At 49.4% G+C, this 27,226-nt stretch overlaps 1 protein-coding gene across 3 annotated transcripts in view; it reads right to left on the minus strand.

Moving 5' to 3' along the window:
- Window positions 1-27,226, minus strand: part of adam11 (ADAM metallopeptidase domain 11) — a 213,849-nt gene that overhangs the window by 121,360 nt on the left and 65,263 nt on the right. The window lies entirely within an intron of this gene.

A 27,226-nucleotide genomic window follows, 5' to 3' on the forward strand; every position in this document is an offset into this window, starting at 1 on the left:
GCAACAGTAATAATCTGGTTAGTGCTGCACCACGTTTCAGGCTCTGCAACATGTTTGAAATCAGCAAATGGAAAACTGGATGATGACCATTCAAAGACTCCAGCCACCATCAGCCCACTCTCTTGAGTTCCTTTATACTTGTGCGCTGTTCATATTGAGACTGAGGAAAAAAAGAACTCTCCCTTGAGGTCAGTTTGATCACTCCCATCTTGATATAAGCTGCAATATAACTCCACATTACCACAAATGGAGAGAGATTGGAGATATTCACAATGAGGAGCCACTTTTCCTGCAAATCACTGCAAAAGTGCACTGATTTGAACAATTAACAGAGACACTCAATCACTTAAGTGATACACACAACTATCAAACTTCCATGATGGGATTGAAACTCAAGGAGTGGGATTCTCTGGTGGCTGATGCCGAAATCGGGAAACATAATTGGATGGAGAATCGGTTCAGATGCCGAAATCGCAGCGAGTGCCGATATGACGACAGATCGCAAATCTCCATCACAACAGCAGTGTCATCGCAGTCCGCAACGCATGTACAGTAAACACCATTTGCATACCATTAGCCGGCCCGACCCGGATTCTCCAGAGCCTCCGCAATTCTCCGCCTCCGGTGGGATGAATTCCGGTTAAAAATCGTGAAACTGGCGTTGTGACTACTGAAGGAGAGAGAGAGAGAGAGAGAGAGAGAGAGAGGAGGAAGGACACAGAGAGGCGCGACCGTGGGCTGCCGTGCCAGATGCTAGCCAGGGTGACGTGGTGGAGTAGGAGGATGAATGCCAGGCGACGTCCGACGAGGAGGATGCAGGGGAGGATGGGCAGGACTTGGGGCCCAGGCAGGCACGGGAGGCCGCACGAAAGCGCCAATGTGCATGGGACGCTCTGATCACCTCCAGGTTCACTGACTGGGGTTGGGGGGGGGGAACTGGCCAAGAGTACGGACACCGCATCCCACCCCCATACCTTCCCCACCATGCCTGCAACCCCCTCCGTGCACAGTAAGCTCCCACAAATGGCAATGTAATAATAAACAGATAATCTATTCCTGTGATGTGGAGTCAGGGATAAATATTGGCCAGGAGGCTGGAGGATATCTCCCCTGCTCTTCTTTGAAATAGTACCATAGGACCTTTGTTATCTACTTGAGGCAGGCATGGCCTTCATATAATGAAGCAGCTCCGACAGAGCAGCACTTCCTCAGTAATGGACTGGAGTGTTGGCCTTGATTTCTGCTTCTGCCCAAGGGGGCAGCAGGGTGGCACAGTGGTTAGCACTGCTGCCTCACAGCGCCAGGGACCTATGTTCGATTCCGACCTCAGGTGACTGTGTGGAATTCCTCCCCGTGTCCGCGTGGGTTTCCTCCGGGTGCTCCGGTTTCCTCCCACAGTCCAAAGATGTGCAAGTTGGGTGGATTGGCCATGCTAAATTGCCCCTTATGGTGCAGTTGCAGGAATAGAGTGGGGGATTCGGCCTGGGTAGGGTGGTCTTTCGAAGGGTCGGTGCAGACACGTTGGACCGAATGTCCTCATTCTGCACCGTAGAGATTCTGTCTGGACTGGGACTTGAACCCACACAACCTTCTGAAGGAGGGGAGGGTGCAACCAACAAAACATATATCCTAGAGTTCCCCTTTTATCGCAAAATGAATGATTTTGGTATCAGTGCATAACATCTGAACACTACTGCGTCACTCTGGTGTAGAATTGCTTGCAGTAACAGTGGTCAACTTTGAAAGGGCAGAGAATCTGTAGTGCACATATATCAAGTCAAAAAAGTTTTTATGGTGGGATTTTCTTAAAATTCTGTTTCTTGTCTTTGAACTCGGAGTAAAAAAATCAGCTAAACATTCCAGGATTTAGATATTTCAAGCGGGATAGAGGGGGATGTAAAAGGGGTCGAGGAGTTGCGCTACTAGTTAGGGAGAATATCACAGCTGTACTGCGGGAGGTCACCTCAGAGGGCAGCGAGGCTATATGGGTAGAGATCAGGAATAAGAAGGGTGCAGTCACAATGTTGGGCATTTACTACAGGCCTCCCAACAGCCAGCAGGAGATAGAGGAACGGATAGGTAGACAGCTTTTGGAAAGGAGTAAAAGCAACAGGATTGTTGTGATGGGAGACTTTAACTTCCCCAATATTGACTGGGACTCACTTTGTGCTAGGGGCTTGGACGGGGCAGAGTTTGTAAGGAACATCCAGGAGGGCTTCTTAAAACAATATGTACATAGTCCAACTAGGAAGGGGCTGTACTGGACCTGGTATTGGGGAATATGCCAGGTCAGGTGGTAGAAGTTTCAGTAGGGGGGCATTTCGGGAACAGTGACCACAATTCAGTAAGTTTTAAAATGCTGGTGGACAAGAATAAGAGGGGTCCTCAGGTGAAAATGCGAAATTGGGGGAAGGCTAATTATAACAATATTAGGCGGGAACTGAAGAATCTAGATTGGGGGAGGATGTTTGAGGGTAAATCAACATCTGGCATGTGGGAGGCTTTCAAATGTCAGTTGAAAGGAATTCAGGACTGGCATGTTCCTGTGGGGAAGAAGGATAAATATGGTAAATATCGGGAACTTTGGATAACGAGAGATATTGTAGGCTTCGTCAACAAGAAAATGGAAGCCTTTGTCAGGGCTAGAATGCTGGGAACAGACAAAGCCTGTGTGGAATATAAGGAAAGTAGGAAGGAACTTAAGCAAGGAGTCAGGAGGGTTAAATGGGGTCACGAAAAGTCATTGGCAAATAGGGTTAAGGAAAATCCCAAGGCTTTTTACACGTACATAAAGAGCAAGAGGGTAGCCAGGGAAACGGTTGGCCCACTGAAGGACAGGGAAGGGAATATATGTGTGGAGCCAGAGGAAATGGGCAAGGTACTAAATGAATACTTTGCATCAGTATTCACTAAAGAGAAGGAATTGGTGGATGTTGAGTATGGAGAAGGGTTTGTAGATAGCCTTGGTCACATTGAGATCCAAAAAGATGAGGTGTTGGGCGTCTTGAAAACTATTATTGTGGATAAGTCCCCAGGGCCTGATGGGATCTACCCCAGAATACTGAAGGAGGCAAGAGAGGAAATCGCTGAGGCCTTGACAGAAATCTTTGGACCCTCACTGTCTTCAGGTGATGGCCCGGAGGACTGGAGAATAGCCAATGTTGTTCCTTTGTTCAAGAAGGGTAGCAAGGATAATCCAGGGAACTACAGGTCGGTGAGCCTTACGTCAGTGGCAGGGAAATTACTGGAGAGAATTCTTCGAGACAGGATCTACTCCCATTTGAAAGCAAGTGGGCCGTATTAGTGAGATGCAACACTGTTTTGTGAAGGGGAGGTGTCATGTCTCATTAACTTGATAGAGTTTTTTGAGGAGGTCACAAAGATGATTGATGCAGGTAGGGCAGTGGATGTTGTCTATATGGACGTCGGTAAGACCTTTGACAAGGCCCCTCATGGCAGGCTGATACAAAAGCTGAAGTCACACGGGATCAGGGGTGAGCTGGCAAGATGGATACAGAACTGGCTAGGTCATAGAAGGCAGAGAGTAGCAATGGAAGGGTGCTGTTCTGATTGGAGGGCTGTGACAAGTGGTGTTCCACAGGGATCAGGGCTGGGACCTTTGTTGTCGTAGTATATAGAAATGATTTGGAGGAAAATGTAACTGGTCTGATTAGTAAGTTTGCGGATGACACAAAGGTTGGTGGAATTGCGGATAGTGATGAGGACTGTCAGGATACAGCAGGATATAGATTGTTTGGAGGCTTGGGCGGAGAGATGGCAGATGGAGTTTAATCCGGACAAATGTGAGGTAATGCATTTTGGAAGGTCAAATGCAGGTAGGGAATATACAGTGAATGGTAGGACCCTCAAGAGTATTGAGAGAGATCTAGATGTACAAGTCCACAGGTCATTGAAAGGGGCAACACAGATGGAGAAGGTAGTCAAGAAGGCATTCAGCATGCTTACCTTCATTGGCTGGGGCATTGAGTTTAAAAATTATCAAGTCATGTTGCAGCTGTATCGAACTTTAGTATGGCCACACTTGGAGTATAGTGTTCAATTCTGGTCGCCACACTACCAGAAGGATGTGGAGGCTTTCGAGAGGGTGCAGAAGAGATTTACCAGGATGTTGTCTGGTATGGAGGGCATTAGCTATGAGGAGAGGTTGAATAAACTTGGTTTGTTTTCACTGGAATTAAGGAGGTTGAGGGGCGACTTGATAGAGGTCTACAAAATTATGAGGGGCATAGAAGGGTGGATAGTCAGATACTTTTTCCCAGGGTGGAGGGGTCAATTACTTGGGGGCATAGGTTTAAGGTGCGAGGGGCAAGGTTTAGAGGAGATGTACGAGGCAAGTTTTTTTTACACAGAGGGTAGTGGGTGCCTGGAACTCGCTGTCGGAGGAGATGGTGGAAGCAGGGATGATAGTGACGTTTAAGGGGCATCTTGACAAACACATGAATAGGATGGGAATATCGGGATATGGACCCCGGATTTTAGTTTAGACGGGCAGCATAGTCGGTGCAGGCTTGGAGTGCCAAAGGGCCTGTTCCTGTGCTGTACTTTTCTTTGTTCTTCTTTGTCACATGAGCTGTATTGGAGACAACTACATTCAAATTCTAGGTCCTCTGCAGACCATTAGGCTAATTTAAATACCCAGATACCGCATTCACCAGACACTTGGGAGTCAAAGGCCAGATCTACAAGACCTCAACTGTCCATCATTTAGCACTGGTTTCTACAAACATGGATCAAGCATGATTTTTAAAAAAATGAAAATCGCTTATTGTCACAAGTAGGCTTCAAATGAAGTTACTGTGAAAAGCCCCTAGTCACTACATTCCGATGCCTGTTCGGGAAGGCTGGTACGGGAATTGAACCGTGCTGCTGGCCTTGTTCTGCATTACAAACCAGTTGTCTACCCCATTGAGCTAAACCAGTCTTCTGGCTGGTTTACGGGAGTTACGGGAGTCTTGTCGGCCATTAGAGCTCTCCAGGTGGTCAGGGACAGGGCAGGGTGGTACCCTGACACTCCCACTGGTATGGGCACCCAGGCCCTGCCAGCCTGGCACCCTGGTAGTGCCATCCAGGCACTGCTTGGGTGCAAGGCTGGCAGTGCTAAGGAACCCAGAAGCCAGCCTGGCACTGCTAGGGATCAGGGCCTGGGGGGATGAGCCCATGAAAGGGGGGGGTGAAGGGGGAGGTTCCTGAAGGGGAGAGGTGTAGAGATCAGGGCAGCAGTTCAAAATGACGCCTTGATCTGCGAGGAGCCGGTCCTGCTGGTGACTTCAGCCCCTAATGGTGGCCTCGTCAGGGAGAAACTACTCGAGGCCTGGAGAAAATGGCAAAGTGCAGTTGAATTGAGGGGTCAATCTCGGTGCTGCAGGTGCTGAGAAATACCTTGCCAAACACGGGCAAAACCGGGCATAGGGTTTTGTCGCGTGAATCGCGGCCATAAATGCTCTTGAAAGAGTAAGGTCTGTACAATTGTCCTGTGTGAAGCTATTTAAATCCGTATCCCTTTTAAAATTAATAAAAACAGACTGCGCTCTGTCAGTAATTAAAACTTTAAAGATTAATGTGACCATCAATTGCACTCATTGTACACCTCCTGTGAATTTACTCCTGTGAATTTATTCGTTCATGGGACATGGGTGTTGCAGGCTGGCCAGCATCTATTGCCCTTCAGGGGGCAGTTAAGTGTCAACCACATTTCAAGTCACAAGTAGGCCAGACCGGGTAAGGACGACAGATTTCCTTCCCTAAAGGTCAGTAGTGAACCAGATGGGTTTTTACGATGAACGACAATAGTTTGATGGGTGGCATCTGGGCTTCTTGGCACTGCCAGCCTGGCTCCCAAGCAGTGCCCGGGTGGCAATACCAGGGTGCAAGGCTGCACTGCCAGGCTGGCAGGGCCAAAGTGCCTGGGTGCCAGCAAGGAGTGCCAGGGTACAACCTTGACCTGTCCCCAGATGCCCCCCCCCCCCTCCTCCCCGAGGTGCCATCATGCTTGGTTTACGTTTCTAGAAATCAATGCTAAACGGCGTCCAGTTGAGGTCCTGCAATGTTTTTTAAAATAAATTTAGAGTACCCAATTCTTTTTTTTCCAATTAAGGGGAAATTTAGCGTGGCCAATCCACCTACCCTGCACATCTTTGGGCTGTGGGGGTGAAACCCACGCAAACATGCAAACTCTATACAGACAGTGACCCAGAGCCAGGATCGAACCTGGGACCTCGGCGCCATGAGACAGCAGTGCTAACCACTGCGCCACCGTACTGCCCGAAGGTCTTGCAGATGTGACCATTGACTCCCAAGTGCCAGGTGAATGTGGTGTCTGGGTATTTAAATTAGACTTTTAATTCCAGATTTTTATTGAATTGAAATCTCACCATCTGCAGTGGTGGGATTTGAACCAGAGTCCCCAGAGCAGCACTCTGGGTCTGTGGTTCACTAGTCCAGCAACAATGCCACTACACCACCACCTCCCAAATGGAAGACTCAGAAGGAAAAACATCAAGTAAGAATTGGAAACAAAAAACATTTGTTCTAGCAGCTACACCAGTAGTTAGATGACATTTCACCAAAGGCTACCTTAATGTCTTGTGAATGCTTTGCTGCTTTCCGCAAACTATCACCTCAGTAGGTGGTCCCAAATTCACAGTTTGATTAACAGCTCACAGAGCTTATTAATGGATTAGCTGTCTTTGATGAGGGGTTATGAATAGAAGTTTTCTTTGTTTTTACAAGGGATTAAGCATTTGAGGAGATTTAAATGTTTTGAATCAACTTTCATTAAAAAAATGCAAGTCTTTTTTTATATAGTGAAGGCAGTTATAGATATTTAGACCTTTATTTAATCTCAGCATGGTGCCTGAGGTTTGCCCAGTGGATCTTGGAGGGCTGGTACGAGGGCTATCAGAGGTTATGAGGGCAGTTGGGGGCTTGTATTGGCAAGAGTTTGCGTTAAGGTGGACTGGGGCTATAAGGGGCAATGGGGTGGGTGTGGGATATAGGTTGGCAATAGGTTAGCATGGGGCAGGATGTTGGCATGGGGAGTGGGTCAGGGCACAATGAGGTGGAAGCAGTGAGGGCTTAAAGTCCTATAGAACTGAGGCAGGAAATAGGGTGCCTTGGCATTTGCCTGTCTCCATTCTGTGTCTAGGAACAGTGGGCCAGACTGTGCCCCAACCCCTCTCTCCCCCCCCCCCCCCCCCCCCATCCACCCAAAGTAGATTGCGCCTTTTGGGAGAGTTTCCCCCAAGGTGGGCACAACAGGCCAGGAAATGTTTGGACTCATGGTTCTCACCTCAGGAGCAAAAGTCCTGGCCTAGGCATTTTATCATGAGAAGAGCTACTTTCAACAAATTGTGAATCTTCTCTGTGACTAAAGACAATGTAACATGTGTGTGCTGGGAAGCCATTTCATTATGAAAGAAATCTCATTTATTTCAGGTATATGGTCAGTAAATACCAGTATGTCAGGGCTCACGTTTCGCAGTCTCTTCTCTCTCACTGAACAAACAACATCTGACCTAGTTAGGACACCAGCTTCTGAATATTGCAGAACTTGCAATCTGCACAAACCAGAACAGGACTGTTTGGCATATCTTGGTCAGGTGAACTTAGTTCAAGTGATAGAGCATATGCTTTATGAAACAGAACAGTACACGAAGATGAATGGACCTTTCAAATCACAGGGCAATAAATATCTTAAAAGTTGTGCAACAAGGTCAGGAGACCCCATAAAATCTATCAATGAATTGCATTATATATTGAAATAAATCAATGTTGCTGAAAAACCAGCATAAAAGGCAATAAAATTAATTGCTAAATTTTATGAGGTCCCCTCACTTCACAGATACTGCAAACCCATGCAAAATATCCAGTCCTAATGCGGTTGTGAAATATAGATGAGCAATTGCACAGAAATAAGGATGACTGCTTACATCAGGCTAATCCTAAAATCAACTCCAGGCTGGATAAACACAGTGGGTTACTTCCGTCAGCTGCCATCTCCATCCCCAAGTAATTTAAATTGCACGCTTGCAAAATGTCCCATCCTATTTTGACAAATTTCTCTGTCAATTTCCAATTGATGTGTAATTTTTACAATGTGAAGAATTCCGGGTAAAGAATACAGATTTATTCACAATGAAAATAAATGTGCAAATTCTCTCTCTTGGCAGTGGTTCATTGAGCAGATTTCAGCTTCACTTGATGCCTGTTTAGTTGTGGACAAACTGAAAGTGGAACTGCGGTGGGCACTCCTGGAGGAGGTCAAATGCTGTTAAAGCAATGTTAAACTGGACTAAGTTGAGACGTTTGGTGATTGAATAAGTGACATGTAAAAGATGCCAAGCAGGCCATCTTCTGGTTTTAGCACTCCCATGTTATTAACAGAACCCCATCATCGTGAAAAACTGCTAACCCTCTAATTTCTTTAATCAATGACACACTTTATTGTATATCTGTTGAAAAATAGCTTCTTCCCCGCTGTTACCGGACTCCTAAATGACTCTCTTATGGACTGACCTCATTATGCTTATGTAGTTACATTGTATACCTTGTGTTGCCCTATTATGTATTTTCTTTTATTCCCTTTTCTTCCCATGTACTTAATGATCTGTTGAGCTGCTTGCAGAAAAATACTTTTCACTGTACCTCGGTACACGTGACAATAACCAAATCCAATCCAATCCAATCCAAAAAAAAGGGCACTGAAGAGATGCCTTATAGAACAGCAAGAGATTTTGCAGAGAAAACCAGGAAAAGGGGGAAAATACAGATTTCACACATTGTCTAGGATTTCAGATGTGATATTCTTGCTACCTACATTACTCGCTGCCTCCACATCATGAACGGGAAACAGGAAGCCACGACCGATTTTCCAATGGTGCAGAGGATAACAGTAACACAAGTACAAGGGACATTCCGGCCGTGTCCTCCTGTCGACCAGAGAATCCCGCCTGAGGTCAATCGACTTCTCCATTGTCCGCGTGTCACCCATGGCGTTCTTGCGGTGGGCGCGGCGGAAGAATCCAGCCCGTACATGTACTAACTGCATTGAGGTAACTTTGCTATCTGCCTTGCAAGTAACACGTGAACTGCTCTTGCAAGCTCTACAGCCATCATGCTGTCACCAAAAGTCATATCGTTTGGTTATAAGAGTTTGCCCCTGCATCATCTGGCTCTGCCAGTCCTCGTGGTTCTCCATGGTCTGCATCATGATGTCGACGCCCTCGCCGATGCTCCTCAGTGACTGGGCCATGCTCTGCAATGCCTCAGCCATGCCCACCTGCAACTGGGACAAACTCCGCAGTGCCTCAGCATCGGAGACAATGCCCCGCAAATCTCATCAAGGTTAGCTTGATACTGGGTAACATCCCCCAGCGAGGCAGACATACTGCCGAGGCCCTCAGCCACGCCTTGGACACCTTCACTCATGATTCCGATGCCGTGCACCAGGCTCTCCACTGTGGTCACCACCCTAGCAGTGTTGGCCTCGGTGCCACTCATTGTCGGTGCATTCTCTTATGCCAGTGGCCTTTGGGACTTTATCAAAGCGGTTATAGATCTGCTGGAGTGATGCTGACATCTCCCTCTGAACGTCCCGGCCGCTCCCTATCATCTCAATCAGCTCCGGGTAATCCACTTCCAGAGACTTACCATCAGGCGGGGTCCCAGCTGGGTCCTGAAGTGTCATAGCTTTGCTTGGTGGGAAAGAGGGTGCCATTGGGGTGGGACTAGAGGCACAGGTTGGCATTGAGGCTATGAGTGGTCACTGGGAGTGTGTGGAGGGTGCCCTCATCCAGACTATGATTCATGATACCTCTGAGGCCCGTGAACCACGATTCTTTGAAAAGCTGGGTTGACTCCAGGAACATTGCAGAGGGCTAGGAGAGGCCTACCCCAGAATGGAGCCATCCAGGCTGGGAGTGCAGGATGTGGGCTTTCATCCTGCACCAGTCTGCCCCCTTTCATTCAAGATGACAAAAAATTGGGATGCTGGGAATGGGCCCAAGAATCCTGGGATCAGGCCCCTACTGCCATTGTTAAAATCCATGAAAATCCAGCCCATTGTGGTTCAATTCACTATTTGCAAAGCCTTTCTGATCAGCTTCAGCCCTTTCTATATATTAGATCAACCTAAATGCAAAATTGAAATCCATTCACTGGGGTTCAGAAGAATGAGGGGGAAATTTCATAGAAACATATAAAATTCTAACAGGACTTGACAGGGTGGATGCAAGAAGATGTTCCAGATGATAGGTGTGTCCAGAACCAGAAGTCACAGTCTGAGGATACGGGGTGTAGTGATATTCAGATATCAATGTATGTAAATGTAGTACAGTGATTTCAACACTAGATGGCTCACAGTCAGATACTATAAGAACTGATTTCCCGCCTTTTCTAAGTCACATGATGACATCAGGGGCGGAATTCTCCGACCCCCCGCATTCCCCCCGGGGAATCGCCCGGGGCCGGCGTAAATCCCGCCCCCGCCGTGGCCAGAATTCTCCGCCACCCGGGAATCGGCGGGAGCGGGAATCACGCTCCGCCGATCAGTGTGCCCCCCGCAGCGATTCTCCGGCCCACAATGGGCCGAAGTCCCGCCGCTGACAGGCCAATCCCACCAATGTGGTTTAAACCACCTCTGGTGCCGGTAGGATTGGCGGCGCGAGCTGGCTCCCGGGGAGCGCGTGGGGTGATCGGACCCCGGGGGTGCCCTGGCCCGCGATCGGGGCCCACCAATCGGCGGGAGGGACAGTGCCGTGGGGGCACTCTTTTTCTTCCGCTGCCGCCATGGCCTCCATCATGGCGGAGGCGGAAGAGATCCCCCTACCGCGCATGCGCCGGTGGTGACGTCAGCGGCCACTAACGCACCGGCGCATGCGCGGACCGGCGAAGGCCTTTTGGCCAGCCCCGACGCCGGGCGGCATAGCGCCAAAGGCCATTGGCGCAGGTTTTGGCGCCATCGGCATAGCGGAAACCACTCCGGCACAGGCCTAGCCCCTAAGGGTGCAGAGAATTCCGCACCTTTGGGGAGGCCCAACGCCGGAGTGGTTGGCGCCACTCTGCTACGCCGGGACCCCCCGCCCCACCGGGTAGGGGAGAATCCCGGCCCAGAACAGTGAACAAGCGGGACATAGAATAGCTAGAGTGAGAGAAGTTACAACTAGTTTGTTATAATAGTGTATAGTTATATAGTTATCTGCATTGTACTTTAATTCTTTATTGTTAGTTGAGTATTAAGTAAAAGGACTCACAGTTTATTATTTTATTACTCATTAAATAGTTCAACTTTCAACAAGAAGACTATTGGTCATTTTATAATCCTGGTGGATTCAAGAGTAATATATACATTTTAGATAAGTCATTATTTAAAATATAACATGGGGTAGACCATTAAGTCTGATATGAGGAGAAATTTCTTCACCCAGAGAGTGGTGAGCCTGTGGAAGTTGTTACCACAGGAGGTAGTTGAGGCCAAAACTTTGTTATTTTCAAGGGGTTAGATATAGCACTTAGGGTGAAGGGGGGTCATAGGACATTGTGGGGGGGGGGGGGGGGGGGGGGGGGGGGGGGGGGGAAGCGGGATTCAGCTACTGAGTTGGATGATCAGCCATGTTCATAATGGATGGTGGAGCAGGTTGGAAGGGCCAAATGGCCTCCTCTTGCTCCTATTTTCTACAATATAAAAGGGAACATCTATATTATCTTTTGAGAAAACCGCTTCAGTTTGAAATAGCAAAATGCAAACTGTTGCCTTCACTTGCTGCTAATTAAACTGTTCATAGAGCCATTAATCTTCTTTCTACTGCCTGTTTGAATCTTCCTCGGCAGCAGCTGCTGTTAGCCTGTGGCTGGTGCATCACATTCCTGGAGGGCTTCCCACCATAGCACTGGTGATTGATATTACAAACTAACAGCAAGTACCTGATCTACCTATTTTTTTTTTAATGACTGTTTAATCTCTGTAATTACCAAGAGCTAATGATTAAAAATAAACGGTGCCAGATACCTGATCAGAACTCATACAATATCTACTGCGTTTGCCATCCGTTCACAGCTGAGTTAGTTTGGATCGGCTGCTGTGTTTGACAGCAAGAGATTCCTCCCTCCAGCCGCCATTCTGTAAGGCAGAAAAACGACCTTCCTCCACGCTCCATTTCATACTGGCTATCAAATGGGATTTAATTTACATGTGAAATTGTAGTCAAGACTGATATGTCATGGAGTAATTTATGTTCTGACCCTCGGATTTTCAATTTACATTTTCGACTGAGTATTTGCAGCCCTCGGACACTTGCTGAAAAGAAACGGGGCGTAGCTAGATTTTACTTCATCTACGCTTCAAGCAAAACCAAAGGACAGACCGAAACACAGCAGAGTGGCATCAACTGCAAATGACAGGTTCCCTGCCCTCAAAAATGACCAAGCGCTCAGCGCAATACTAAGGGAGTGCTGCACCTGTGTGATAAATGTAGGAAATTGTTATATGTGGATGTTGAACTGAATTGGGTTGCTTTTTGGAATATATATACTGGCAGTATTTAAAGTTAAAGACTTTCCTTTTATTTAAGAACTGTTAATTGTAAATCTATTTATTTGATGTTAATGTGGTTAATTCTCTGTTTCAATTAAAATTTATTTTAGCGTAAAATGTACCCATTAGTCAGAGTCATCACTTCTGGGGTGAATTATCCTTTCCTCAGTTTTACAAATAGAAAATTGATTAGGGTTTCTCATCTGGTATTCTAACAACTGTCAGAAGGGCCGTCCTTCAGGTGAGATGTTAAACTAAGGTCCCATCTCACTTTTCTCAAGAAGAGGAAAAGGTCCCATGGCACTGTTTTGAGGTAGACCAGGGGAGTTCTTACCACTGTCCTGACCAACATTTATGTCACAACCAATATTGGTTTAAAAAAATCTGGGGCGGAATTCTCTGAAAGTGGGGCTGTGTCCCCACTCCCGCGAGAAAATGGGCGTAAATCACTCTGGACTCGGGAGGAAACCAGAGCACCCGGAGGAAACCCACGCATACCCGGGGAGGACGTGCAGTCTCCGCACAGACAGTGACCCAGCCGGGAACCGAACCTGGGACCCTGGAGCTGTGAAGCATTTATGCTAACCACCATGCTACCGTGCTGCCCATGCTACCGTGCTCAGTAACAAGCTGCTCTCCATTTCATGTTAACAAGAATGGAAGTGAAATGGATTCAAAAGCGGAGTCACCCAGTTTGGTCACCTCACTTTACAGAGACCCAGCAAGTGGATCCCTCAATGTGATTAGACATACCAGGCATTAGTGAATATTCCTCCTGCTAGGTCTACAAAACAGAACTCATTCTGTAAAATGTAGAATGTCTATTTTAAAGCCAATTTTTTTTTTAATGAAAAGATTTAATTTTGTATTCACTCGCTGGTCAATGCTTCAAACAGCTGGGATGTTGCAACTAATCTTTGAAACCCTGGGCTAGGGAGGGAAGGACTTTCCCAATTACTGATCACAGATGGAAAATGATTATCGGATGACAACAACATTGGACTTGATTTTGACAGCCATGATGGCGGAATATTGTGTCAGCATTCACCACGGTAGAATCACAGGCAGAACAAAATGGTTGCTTGGACCAGATTCTGGAGGCTGGCCAGCAACTGCGATACCATGGAGATTTTACATTTGCCTCTGCCCAGTGGATATGGAAACGTGGCGGATTTAAAAAAGGAGGTGGTGGACTTCCCACTGGGTGGACAAGGCTCCTGCCCAAATCTGGCAAGAGGCTTATTGGCCATTGCAAATTAGTGTGTGATGCCACAGGATCTGATGCCAATTGAACTCCCAGTTGGGCTGAGCATTCACAGTGGGCGGGTGTAATTTATACTACAGCATTACACAATGACACAAGTAGCAGCGATACGTTTAACACTGCCTCTTCCAACGGTTCTCATCTTCAAACCAGAGTTCAGCCATGGTTCATGACACCTCTATTCTGGTGTGACCCACATTGTCCATCAAACACTACCCCCCCCCCCCCCCCCCCCCACCCTCCTGCATCAAAACTGCAGTTCTGAAATGCCCACTCCCGCAATGGTGCCAGTAATGTCAGAACAGCAGCATGCGTGCGCCAATGAAATTTGCTAGTATTGGTAATGGGGTAGGATTCCCACATACAGGCCCCAGATACCCATTTTTAAAATGGCATTCAAGCCCCACGCTGGGAATGCAAACTCTCGGCCCAAAGTTGGGAAGGAGTTTGGCAAGAATAGCCCACCTAGCAGGGCTGGAATAGGCTGTGGCAATCGCCATTGCTGCTCATTAGCAGGCAGCGATGAATGTCTTGCTAGGCTTTCCAGGGGGTGCCATGAGTCACAGGGAGAAAGCTGTAGGATAGTTTGAGAGGGGATCAAAGCTTGGTCAGTGGCAGGACAATAGGAAAGACAATGAGCGCTGAAGGACTGGGGTTTGTGCGGATTGAGTATCCGGGGATTGAGAAAAGAAAGGAGGGAAGACAGGGTAAAGGGAAAATAGGAAAGGGAAGAAATAGAAGTGATGGGATCGTGACTGGGGCTGCCATCAAAACGTGTGTGTGAAAGGACGCAGGAAAATTAAGTTACACTTCTGTGGTTATGAGCTTGTGCAAGCCATACAAATATACGGGGGATAGAGAAGAAACACACTCAGCAAAATTAAAGGTTAATAAAGTTGATATAAGTTGGGTGAAATCAGCAACTTATTTATGCCTGGGGTCTGAGAACTAAGGCTGTTTGACAGGCAGTGCACGGAGGTATGCATTTCCAATAACATCACTGTTTCCTGTGACTGCATTGAAACAGTTGTTGCTGGTGTCCACATGGCAAGACAGACTGTGTTGTCTGTGGATGGATCCCTCAGGAATCACTGCTGATAAATCTAAAAGTTGCAACATCAAAGCGTCATTTCTTCAACTGTCAAAGTGGAAATGAAGAATTGTTTAATGAAACAAGATTGATAGTTTCCTATTAATTTTAAAGACTATTAAGACATGGTAATTAATTCCCCAGCTGTCACTAATGGTTGATCAGAAGTTGCAGCAAGAATTCAGTGTTCCAACCAGCAATACTCCAAATGCCGTTACGAAAGGGTCCATGGGATGATGTAATAGTGGGGACAAGTTTTTTGGAAAACTGTAAGGGAGTAACTCTAGGACACGCCTTCCAATTAACTCTCTCAATTGGCAGATGGCAGGAGGAAATTTGTCTGTCTGCCAGGAAATGATGCGTAGAGAGCACCACAAAGTGGTGAAAAAAACAAAGCAACATGTTTTGCGAAGCAGATGTTGTTGGCAGTAGTGTGGCAGGATAGTCCAAGCAGCTGACATATTTTATCAATAGGATTAGTTGAATGAGGCAACACATTTTCCAACAGCCTTCTCACAGAACCAGTACCTACTCGGCTGGTATCAAAGGTAATGTACACCATTCCTGGACGAGAAGTTAGCATTTATTTTATAGAGATATTTTAATGAGTTACAAATCTTCAAGATCAAAATAAAAATCGCTTATTGTCACGAGTAGGCTTCAAATGAAGTTACTGTGAAAAGCCCCTAGTCGCCACATTCCGGCGCCTGTTCGGGGAATCAAACCGTGCTACTGGCCTGTTTGGTCTGCTTTCAAAGCCAGCGATTTAGCCCTGTGAGCTAAACAGCCCCAGGCTGTCACCAGTACGGACATTCAGGCACTTTTGCTGATCAGCAGAAGACAGCATCCTACCGACTTGCCTGCTGTCATGGAAAATTAAGTACAGGCCCAGTTAATTTATCTATATATTATAAAAAAGGTCATGGCCCTTTTTATTGCTCTAGTTGTTTTCAAGCATCATAACAAACCTCAAAAGCTTCTTTCAAAGGTTTACCAGACTGATTCCTGGGTTGATGGGACTGATGTAGGAGGAAGATTGAAATGGTTCGGTGCATTCACTGGAGTTTAGAAGAATGGGGAGGATCTCATAGAAACCTGTAACATTTTAACAGGACTAGATGGGGTAAATGCAGGAAGGATGTTCCCAATGTTGGGGTAGCTCAGAACCAGGGGGATGAGGATACAGGGTAGACCATTTAGAACCAAGGTGAGGAGAAATTGCTTCACCCGGAAAATGGTGAGCCTGTGGCGTTCTCTACTGCAGAAAGCAGTTGCGGTCAAAACATAGTGGATGCGATTGCCGGGGCATTTCTTGGCAGCTGCTTTGGCGAGATCGCGACCTGTATTTAATGGCTCTTATTTCCGGAAATGAGCCCCCACAAGCTTCTTGCCATTGCTGGCTGTCTCGCGTATGATTCACCAGACTCGCATTTCAGCATCTCACTACTAACAAAGGGGAGCTGCTTTTAAACGCTCCCTCACCACTCACTCCCAGTCAACACACAAGCAGGACAGCGTGCAGACCTGCTGCTCACCTTGGCGATGCTGACCCGGCCAGGCTTCCCGATGCGAGGCGGGACACCCTGTTCTCACGAGGAGGTCGGAAGACCAGCAGCAGGGTCACTAATACCACCTGGGAGTCAGTGACAACAGCTGTCAGTGCAGGCAGTATGGCAAGGAGGACCGCCGTGCAATGTCGGAAAAGGGCCAGCGACCTCCACCGAGCTGCAAGGGTAAGTTACCACCTCTCCCCTGGCATCAGTTCCGCCTGCCACTCCTTAGATTCCCAACCCTCCCCTCCCCCCACCCAAATCACTGGTTGACACCTCGCATTCCCCCCACATGCGATCTTTGTGCTTGCTCCTCAGAACCCACTGGCACCCACCAACACAACCTCTTCATTCCCGTACATGCCATCTGTTATAGACCCTTTGGCCCATCAAGCATGCGGTCACAATGCCCTCTCTTTGTCCCCGCAGAAGAAGATAGCTTATAATGAGCGGGAAAGGGCCATGATGGGAGGTGGCAGAGTGCCAGAGATCAGTCCTCATGCCACATGAGGAACGGGACCTGGAAAGTGAGAGGTTGGCCTGCACTGCTCAGGTAAGGATCCACTGCCCCTTCACCCAGATGACCTGTCTCAAGTGAGTAGTTCATGTCAGACAAGATAGGACTTCTGGTGGCTGCCATGCGTGAACGGTTGCACACAAGATGGCTCCTGCTTGGAGGGTTAGATTGGGCTCTTTCTACCCGGTTAACGGGCGCTTTGAATGTAAAAAGTTCAGAAGAATTGGAGGGGGTTTGTTTCGCCTCCAAAGTGGATTGTCGGCGGGTTACAACACCCGGCAAAAGGTCCGCATGACACAGTACCTGAGAACATGGCAGAGTCGGGAGCCTTGCCATCGTCTACCTCACTGCCTGTGGAGCAGTTGATGGAATTTATTAAGGGGGAGTTTAGCACCATCAGCAAGAGATACAAGGGGACCATCCAAGGCCATTCAGGGAGCAATGGCCTCTCTTCATGGGACTTTGGAACGGATGGAGAAACATTTGGAGTCGCAAGGTGCAACAATCCATCAAGTGGAAAGGGCGGTATCTGACCACAGCGACCGGACTGTGTCGTTGGAGGCAGAGGTGACAATGCTGGGAGAGGACTGCAAGGTGTTGAAGGCGAAGGTGGGCGATCACCATGGGCGGCACAGTGACACAGTGGTTAGCACTGCTGTCGCACAGTGCCAGGGATCTGGGTTCAATTCCAGCCTTGGGTTACACTTTCTCCCCGTGTGTGCGTGGGTTTCCTCCATGTGCTTCGGTTTCCTCCCACAGTCCAAAGATGTGGTTAGGTGACTTGGCCTTGACAAATTGCCCCTTGAAGTTCAGGTTAAGTTCCGGGGTTATGGGTATCGGGAAGAGTGGATTGATGCAGACTCAAAGAGCTAAATAGCCTTCTCCTGCACTGCAGGGATTCTAAATGATCAGGAGAATCGGTTCAGGCAGCCAAACTTAAGAATCGTACGACTGCCGGAGAGGCTGAAGAGATCGAGTGCTACGCTTCGAGCATGTTCATGAAACTGGTTGAGGGAGGGGTATTCGAGAAACCTCTGGAGGTGGATCTGGCCCACCGGTCTCTGCGGCAGAGGCCGAGAGCTGGGGAGCAGTCACAGGCGGTAAACATCTAGATGCATAAGTTGAAAGGAGAGGATTCTGAGGTGGATGAAGTTGACGTGAGACAGTAGTTGGGAGGGTCAGAGGATCCGGATCTACCAGGAGATTGGGGACGACCTGGCCAAGCAGTGGGCGGGGTTTAATAGGACCAAGACGGCGCTCTTTCAGAGTAACGTCCAGTTCGGGATGTTGTACCCGGCCAAACTCTGGGTGGCTTTCAAGGGCAAAGAACATTATTTTACGACGCCAGAAGAAGCAAATGACTTTGTCAAGGAACATGGGTTCAGGGAGGGCTAATAGTAGGAACTCTTTGGTTTTGAATTGTATATACAAGTGTTGTAAGTTTTTTGTTTTTGCACACGTTTGTCTTCCTTTCGTTATGGTCGATGGGGGGGTGGATCAGAGCCCTGGGTTTCTACCTCCTTTTGGAGAGGGGAAGGGTGGGGGTTCTGGTTGGGGGCTGGATAGGGGCTTTCTCAAGGGCAAAGGTGGGGGAGGCAAAGTAAGGGGCGGGGTGGTTTGGGCATTATGGGTGGGGTTCCTGGTGTAGATCTACAGGTGGAAGTTGCCATGTCAGCAGGGAAGCAGTGTGAGGGAGGGGGCTGTGGTGGGTAGCTACAGGGTGGGTAGGGTGGAAGCAGTGAGGTAGGAGGGGGGCTGGGAGGTAACAGGGGGCTGGTTGGAGGGCTGGTGCAAAGGGGAGAGGAAGGAGGGGATTAGTGGGTGCGGCAGCGGGGGAATGTGCTGGTGACTTTGTGGCTGGGTGCAAGCGAGAATGGACAGGCAGCCATTTGGGTGGGCCCGGACAAGAGGGAGGCCTGGAGGTAAGGAGAGTCTCATGTCAGGTTGGGATGGCGGACCTTAATAGAGGGGGGGGGGTTCAGAAAACCCTGGTGGGGAAAGCGAAATGGAATGTGCAGGAGCTGAACGGCCCAGTTAAACGGTCTTGGGTGTTTGCATACTTGAGAAGCTTAAAGGCGGATATGGTTTTTCTTTAGGAGACAAAGCTGCAGGTGAAGATCCAGACGAGGTTAAGAAAGGGATGGGTGGGGCAGACGTTCCACTCGGGGTTTGATTCCAAGTCAAGAGGAGTGGCGATTTTGGTTAGTAAAAGGGTGGTATGTTCAGGATACTGCCAGGCCATGGAGAGGTGTTTCCACTTGTAGGAAAAACTAGAACCAGAGGACACCATCGCAGACTGAAGGGACGATCCTTTAAAACTGAGATGAGGAGGAATTTCTTCAGCCAGAGGGTGGTGAATCTGTGGAACTCTTTGCCACAGAAGGCGGTGGAGGCCAAATCACTGAGTGTCTTTAAGACAGAGATAGATAGGTTCTTGATTAATAAGAGATCAGGGGTTATGGGGCAAAGGCAGGAAAATGGGGATGAGAAAAATATCAGCCGTGATTGAATGGCGGAACAGACTCGATGGGCCGAGTGGCCTAATTCTGCTCCTATGTCTTATGGTTTTATTTGTCGCGGGCAGCAAGGTGTCGGACCCGAGAGGGAGGTGTCTGATGGTGAGCGGGGGCGCCGGTAGTTTTAGTGAACGTATATGCGCCCAATTGGGACAATGCAGAATTTGTTAAGGAGACACTGGCGTCCATCCCAGACCGGGTTTTACATCAGTTGATAATGGGGGGCGACTTCAATTGTGTGTCAGATCCCACGATGGATAGGTTGAGCCCCAAGTCATTGGTCAAGTCAGGAATGGCAAAGGAGCTGGGGGTATTTATGGATCAGTTGGGGGTTGGATGGTGGATCCGTGAAGGTTTAGACATCGGAGAAACAGGGAGTTCTCCTCCTTCTCCTATGTGCATCATGTATACTCACAAATAGAAATTTTCATGGTGAAAGAGTTCCACAGACTCCCGGAGATGGTCGGGCAGAGTATGCAGCAATTGTGATTTCAGACCACATTATGTGGACGTGAAGTTTGAAATGGGAAGACCCCAGAGACCCGGTCGAGATTCTATATGGTGATCCTGGCAGACTGGAAGTTCTGCAAGAAGGTGGCATCAGTGATAGAAGACTATGTGGGGTCTAACCAAAATGGGGAGGTCTCACCCTCCACGTTTTGGGAGGCGCAATGGTTTGGGTTGGGGGGATGGTTATAATATCCTATAAGGTCCACAGGCCAAGGTTGGGAAGGCGGAGAACAGAGATTAGTGGTTGGCATTGTAGAAGTGGGTGGACTGTACTCCGTGGCCCCGACTAGAGAGTTGTTAGCAGAAGGAAGATGCTACAACGGGAGTTTGATCTACTGACCACAGGGAACGTGCTACGCCCAGCTTCATCACTCAAGACAGTGGGTGGATTTGGGGGGGGGGGGATGTTTTATGAGTATGGGCAGAAGGCCAGCAGCCTGCTAGCCCATCAGTTGAGGTGACAGGCAGCTACGTGGAAGATAGTGCAGATGAAGGATAGTGTAGAAGGGTTGATGAAGGCGGAGAAAATTAATGAGCCATTCGAGGCCTTCTACCAGGAGCTGTATAGGTCCGAGACCTGAGGGGAGGACGTGGACATGGAGCACATTTTAGATGGGCTGGTATTCCTGGAGTGGAGACAGGGAAGGGGCGGGGATTGAAGGCACCATTGAAATTACAGGGGATAATGGAGTGCATCAAGTTGATGCAGCCGGAGAAAGCATCAGGGCTGGATGGCTTTCTGGTTGAGTTTTATAAAGAATTTTCGGCAGTGTTGGCACCCATGTCCTAGGGTTGTATAATGATTTGTTGGCACGGGGGGAGTTGCCGGCTACACTGGCTCAGACATCAATCTCTTTGACCCCAAAGAAGGATAAGGACATAGGGGAGCGTCTTACAGGCCCATCTCCCTGTTAAACACCGATGTGAAGCTGCTGGCTAAGATGTAGGTGAGGCGGCTGGAGGGGTGCGTGTCGGAGGTGGCCTCTGAGGGTCAGACAGGTTATTGTTAAGGGGCAGCAGTTGTTGAGCAACATTAGGAGACTGTTAAATGTGATAATGACTCAGTCTAGGGGGAAAAGCGGCAGAGGTTATTCCGTAAATGGACCCGGAGAAGGCTTTTGACTGGGGAGAACGGAGGTACTTGTTTGAGATTCTGGGGTGGTTTGGGTTTGGACCAACATTCATTTTGTGGTGCGATTGCTGTGTGCTGCCCCCACGGCAAGTGTGAGGATGAACACGAGTTCTGGATATTTTCGGCTACATTAGATGCACAGGACAGGGATGCCCACCATCCCCACCGCTGTTTGCATGGCTACTGAGCCTTTGGCTGCACTCCAGTGTCAAGAGAATGGAAGCCCATTGGAAGGGAAGGTAGGGAGCACAGGGCGTCATTAAATGTGGACTGTGGTGGTATGATTAGCATAGCTGCCTGCCATTGGTGCAGAACACCGGCTTACCATTGGCCCTGGTCGATCATGTGCCTCTCGACCGATTGGTTGAGACCAGTCATGTGACGGCTCCCCGATTGGTCGAGAGGCTGAGTTAACCCCGCCCCTATAAATACCCAGTACTCCCGGCAGTCGTCCATATACTGTAATCGACCGCAAGGCTAACATCTAGCTGATTAAAGCCATACTTTTGTACAGCAACTCGTCTCGCGTTCAATTGATGGTACATCATGGACAATCTATTGTTATAGAACATAGAACATAGAACAGTACAGCACAGAACAGGCCCTTCGGCCCTCAATGTTGTGCCGAGCCATGATCACCCTACTCAAACCCACGTATCCACCCTATACCCGTAACCCAACAACCCCCCCCCCTTAACCTTACTTTTATTAGGACACTATGGGCAATTTAGTATGGCCAATCCACCTAACCCGCACATCTTTGGACTGTGGGAGGAAACCGGAGCACCCGGAGGAAACCCACGCACACAGGGGGAGGACGTGCAGACTCCACACAGACAGTGACCCAGCCGGGAATCGAACATGGGACCCTGGAGCTGTGAAGCATTTATGCTACCCACCATGCTACCCTGCTGCCCAGGCTGAACATATTGTTATATGTTTAGAACCTGCTGGAGTGTATGGGGACAATAATGAGCATATTAGGGAAATTTGCCGACTTTTTTAGTAGATGCTAAATTATCTTGTCCACCAGAATAGAGGACCACCCAGAGGTAATCGGGGAGGATCAGATGGGATTTGTGAAGGGCAGACACTTGACGTCCAATATTAGACGGCTTCTTAATGTTATAATGATGCCAGCTGAGGGGCGTGAGGCTGAGGTGGTAGTAGCCATGGACGCGGAGAAGGCGTTCGACCGGGTGGAGTGGGCATACTTATGGGATATTTTAGGCAGGTTCGGGCAGGGATTTGTGGACTGGGTTCGGCTGTTATATCAGACCCCGGTGGCAAATGTGAGAACCAATCGAACCCGGTCAGAATATTTTAATCTCGGGAGAGGGACAAGGCAGGGATGACCGCTCTCCCCATTACTATTTGCCCTGGAGATGACCAAAATCATGGAGGTACTAGGAGAATTTGGGAGATTTTTAGGCTACAAATACAGGAAAGAGCGAGATGTTTGTGATCAATGCACGGGAGCAGGAAAGGAGACTGAGGGAGTTACCTTGTAAAGTGGCGGCGGGGAGTTTTAGATATTTAGGGATTCAAGTGGCAAAAGAGTGTGGGCAGCGCCACAAGTTAAATCTGGGCAAAGCGGTCGACCAAATGAAAAGAGATTTCCACAGATGGGACATGCTCCCGCTGACTTTAGCAGGAAGGGTCCAGACGGTGAAGATGACAGCCCGCCCAAGACTGCTTTTCTTTTTTCAATGCCTTCCGATTTTTGTCCCAAAGGCTTTTTTTAGAAAAATAAACATGGCGATTACAGGTTTTATGTGGGCGGGGAAAACCCCGAGAGGAAAGAGGGCACTCCTGGAGCGGGGTCGCCGAGAGGGGGGCCTGGCCCTCTCGAGCTTTATTAATTATTACTGGGGAGGCCAACATATCGATGGTCAGGAAGTGGGTAGTGGGGGAGGAGTCGGCCTAGGAGCGAGTGGAAGTGGTATCCTGCAAGGGTACGAGTTTGGAGGCTTTACTAACGGCGTTCTACAAGCCCTGTGGTGGTGGCAACCCTAAGGGTGTGGGGGCAATGGAGCCAGCACATGGGATTGGAGGGGGCGTCAGTGTAGTCTCCGATCTGTAAAATCACCAGTTTGTCCCGGGGGGGGGGGGGGGGGGGGGGCTGGATGGAGGCTTCAGGAGGTGGCAGCAGGCAGGGATAGAGAGATTTGGGGATTTATTTATCCAGGAGAGTTTTCCGACCTTGAAGGCACTAGAGGAGGAATTTGAGCTTTACCAGGCAGGAATGGGTTTCGATACCTTCAGATCTGGGACTTTGTACGAAGGCAGGTTCCAAGCTTTCCTCGCCTCCCCCTGAGGGGACTACAGGATAAGATGATGTCAAAAACTGGGGTTGGAGAGGGAAGGATTTCAGAGATATACAAGGAGTTGATGGAGTGGGAGGGGGCCCTGATCAGGGAGATGAAGAGGAAGTGGGAAGAGGCGCTGGGAAGAGAGCTGGAAATGGAAAAGTGGGAAAAAGCCTCGAAGAGAGTCAATTCATCCTCGTCCTGTGCCAAGCTTAGCTTGATCCAGTTCAAAGTGGTCCACAGGGCCCACATGACAGTAACCCGGATGAGCAGGTTCTTTAACGTGGTGGAGGACAGATGTGGGCTGTGTGGGGGTAGCCCGGTGAACAATTAACATATGTTTTGGGCATGTCCGAATTCGAGGGGATTCTGGCAGGGATTTGCGGACGTTATGTCAGAAGTCCTGGAAGAGAAGGTAACTCAGAGTCCAGAACTGGCAATATTTGGGGTATCAAGAGGGGGAGGGAGGCTGATGTCCTGGCCTTCTCCACCCTGGTGGCTCGGAGACGGATTTTGCTGAGATGGAGGGACTCGGAGCCCCCGAAGTCAGGTGTGTGGGTCAGAGATATGGCAGAGTTTCTCAGCCTGGAAACAAAATCAAGTTAGTCTAGAGAGGATCAATTCAGGGGTTCGCCCGGAGATGGCAACCATTCATCGACGTCTTCAAAGAAAATTGAACGTAGCAGTAAGGGGGGGGGGGGGGAGGGGGGGGGAGGACAGGAGGCATGGCAGTGTTCGATAAGGACGGGGAACTCCGGGGCGGGATTCTCTCAGACTGGGGCCGGAGAATTCCCGAGACCGGCGCGAATCGTGCCACACCGCCCCGACGCGATTCTCCACAGTGCAGAGAATCAGCGCCATTGGCGCCGGAGTGGTCGGCGTGGCATCGGTCGGGGGCCGTTCTACGCTGCTACCCGCCGATTATCGGCCAGGGATGGGCCAAGCGGCCGCAGCAAAAAGCCCAAGTCCCGCCGGCACTGTTCTAATCTGCTCTCAGCCAGCAGGACCGCGGCGTGTAAGGGTCCGGGGCGGACTGTGGGGAGGGGGGGGGGGGGGAAAGAGATCGACCCCGGGGGTGCATCCGTTGTGGCCTGGCCCGCGATCGAGGCCCAATGATCGGTGGGCTGGCCTCTCGGGCTGGGGGCCTCCTTTCTTCCACGCCGGCCCCGTTAGCCCTACGCCATGTTGCGTCGGGGCCGGCGTGGGGAAGGGAGCCACTGCGCGTGCGCGGACCCCACGGCACCCAGTTGACGCTGGGATCAGCAGCTGGAGCAGCATAGGCCACTCCAGTGCCGTGCTGGCCCCCTGTAGGGGCCAGAATTGCTGATCCTGAGGCCGGGTTGATGCTCCGGCGTTTCCGACGGCGTCAACACTTAGCCTCAGGATCAGAGAATCCCGCCCAGTATATGGGCAATTAGGGTATAGGGCAGGGGTAGTAGGGGACATACCCGGATGTTTTGCAGAGAGGATGACGGGTTGGTGGGGCTGGCACTCCCAAACCTACTATATTATTATTGGGAAGCAAATGTGGAGAAGGTCTAATGGTGGTGGGGCACAGGGATCGGAATGGATACAGGTAGAGGAGGCCTCTTGTGTGGGGGCGTGCGCAAGGGCCCTGGAAATGCCCCCGTTCCCTTTCGTCCCGCTTAGGTACACCGATTGCCCAGTCATGGTGTCATCCCTCAAGGGATGGAACCAGTTGAGGTGGCACATTGGAGTGGGTGGTATATCTATACTGGCCCCAATATACGGGAATCATAGTTTCATTCCGGTAGGGATAGATGATGTACAAGAGTTGGCAGAGGGAAGTGGTAGAGCGGGTAAGTGATCTGTTTGTGGAAGGAAGGCTCGTGAGGCTGGAAGAGTTGCAGAAGTACCAGCTGCTGCTGGGGAGTGAATTCAAGTACATACAGGTGCGGGACGTTGTGCGCAAGGAGCTCCCCTTGTTCCCTCAGTTGCCAAAGTATACTCTACTGGTTAGATTGTTAACTCAGGATGAACTGGGGGAAGGGAAAATTGTGCATATTCATAGGTGGTTGTTGGTAACGGAGAAGGCGCCAGCGGAGGAGATAAGACGGAAATGGGAGAAGAAACTCATGATGTAGCTTGTGGGTGGGTGGGTGGGTGGGTGGGGGGGGGGGGGGGTTGTGTGTGTGTGGCTGAAGTGAAATTATGTATCGGGTGAATGCGGCATCCTCCTGCATCAGGATGAGCCCGATCCAGTTTAAGGTGGTGCACAGGGACCATATGACTTGGGCTCGTATGTGTGGGTTCTTCCCGGAGGTAGAGAACAAGTGTGAGAGGTGCACAAGGGGGCCTGAGAATCATTCCCATGTGTTTTGGTCTTTCCCGAAGTTAGGGGGATTCTGGAATTCGATCTTCGAGACACTGTTGGTGATCGTGGGGGTGAGGGCGGCGACATGTCGATTGGTGCTGATCATCGGAGTTTTGGAGATGCCGGAGGTACTGGAGGGGAGGGGGGGGCCGATGTCGTGACCTTCGTCATTCTGACCACCTGGCAGCGAATTCCTTTGGGGTGGAGGTCAGCAGCTCCAGCCAAGGTGGCGTCCTGGCTGGGGGATATGGCAGAGTTCCATTGGGGTGGAGGTCAGCAGCTCCACCCAAGGTGGCATCCTGGCTGGGGGATATGGCAGAGTTCTTACAATTGGAGATAATTAAGTTTGTTCTTAGAGGGTCAGAAAAGGGATTTTATGTAAGATGAAGACTGTTTCTGTCTCTATTCAAGGATCTGTATGTTGCCAGTGGATTTTGGGAGGGGGGGGGGGTGATGTTCTGTTAGTCAAGTGGAGAAAAAGGGGAAATTGACAAACTGTTTGCAATTTGGTTGTATTGTTTTTTGATTATGTGATTTGATTGTGTTTGGAATAAATTATATATATTTTGTAAATTGTCAGGCAAAATGATCCTACCTCTCACTGACCACATGTCCATTGTCCTGCAGGATCTACAGCCGATGGGGCCGGATATTCGGTGTCGTTTCTCATCCCCACTTTCCACCAGCGCAGAGACACACACCTCAGTGGGCGACAATCAGTTACTGACGAACAGCAGGTGGAGGCAGGAACAGCCAAGGGAGGCAGCAGATGGGGAGCTCTGCTGGATCCCAGGACTTAGCGGAGTCCCAGTCAGATGCCAAGCCTCTGGACTAGGTTATCCCAGAACTGATGCAAATGATTAGACACAGGTGTGAGATTCACCAGGGTGTGTCAGTGACATTCCAGCAAGTGCATAGCTGATTGGAGCAGTCCCAAAGAGTACGGGCACAGGAGATGATACTGACAATGCTTGGCAACGTGGCCAACACTGCTAGGGTGGCAGCCGCAGTGGGAAAACCTGGAGCACAACATCTGCATCTTGGGTAGTAGCGCCCAAGGCATGGCTCAGACCAACCTGGAGGCCAACCCAGGGTCTGCCAGCAAAGAGATGACTGCAGTGTCCATTTCGTCCGACACACCGACACATACACACCGCACACACACACACACACACACACACACACACGATTGGCCTGTAATCAAGGACCTAGAACCTTGACTCTCTTCACACCCAGGGACATGTAGCCACCACAACTGAAGTCAGCTAATCCTGGAGGGCTCAGGACTTACATCGGTGACAATCTCAGTCTTCGTGCCTCATATAATTCCGCGCATGAAATATACCATCCGGGAAGATAATGCCTGCCCTCACCATGACATGTCCAAGATTCTTCCCCACCCTCAAATGCAAATGCATTGCTCCTTTGATGGATACTTGGCGTGATGACGCTA

The sequence above is a fragment of the Scyliorhinus canicula genome, chromosome 19, assembly GCF_902713615.1.
Source record: "Scyliorhinus canicula chromosome 19, sScyCan1.1, whole genome shotgun sequence".
In the NCBI taxonomy this organism is placed as follows: domain Eukaryota; kingdom Metazoa; phylum Chordata; class Chondrichthyes; order Carcharhiniformes; family Scyliorhinidae; genus Scyliorhinus; species Scyliorhinus canicula.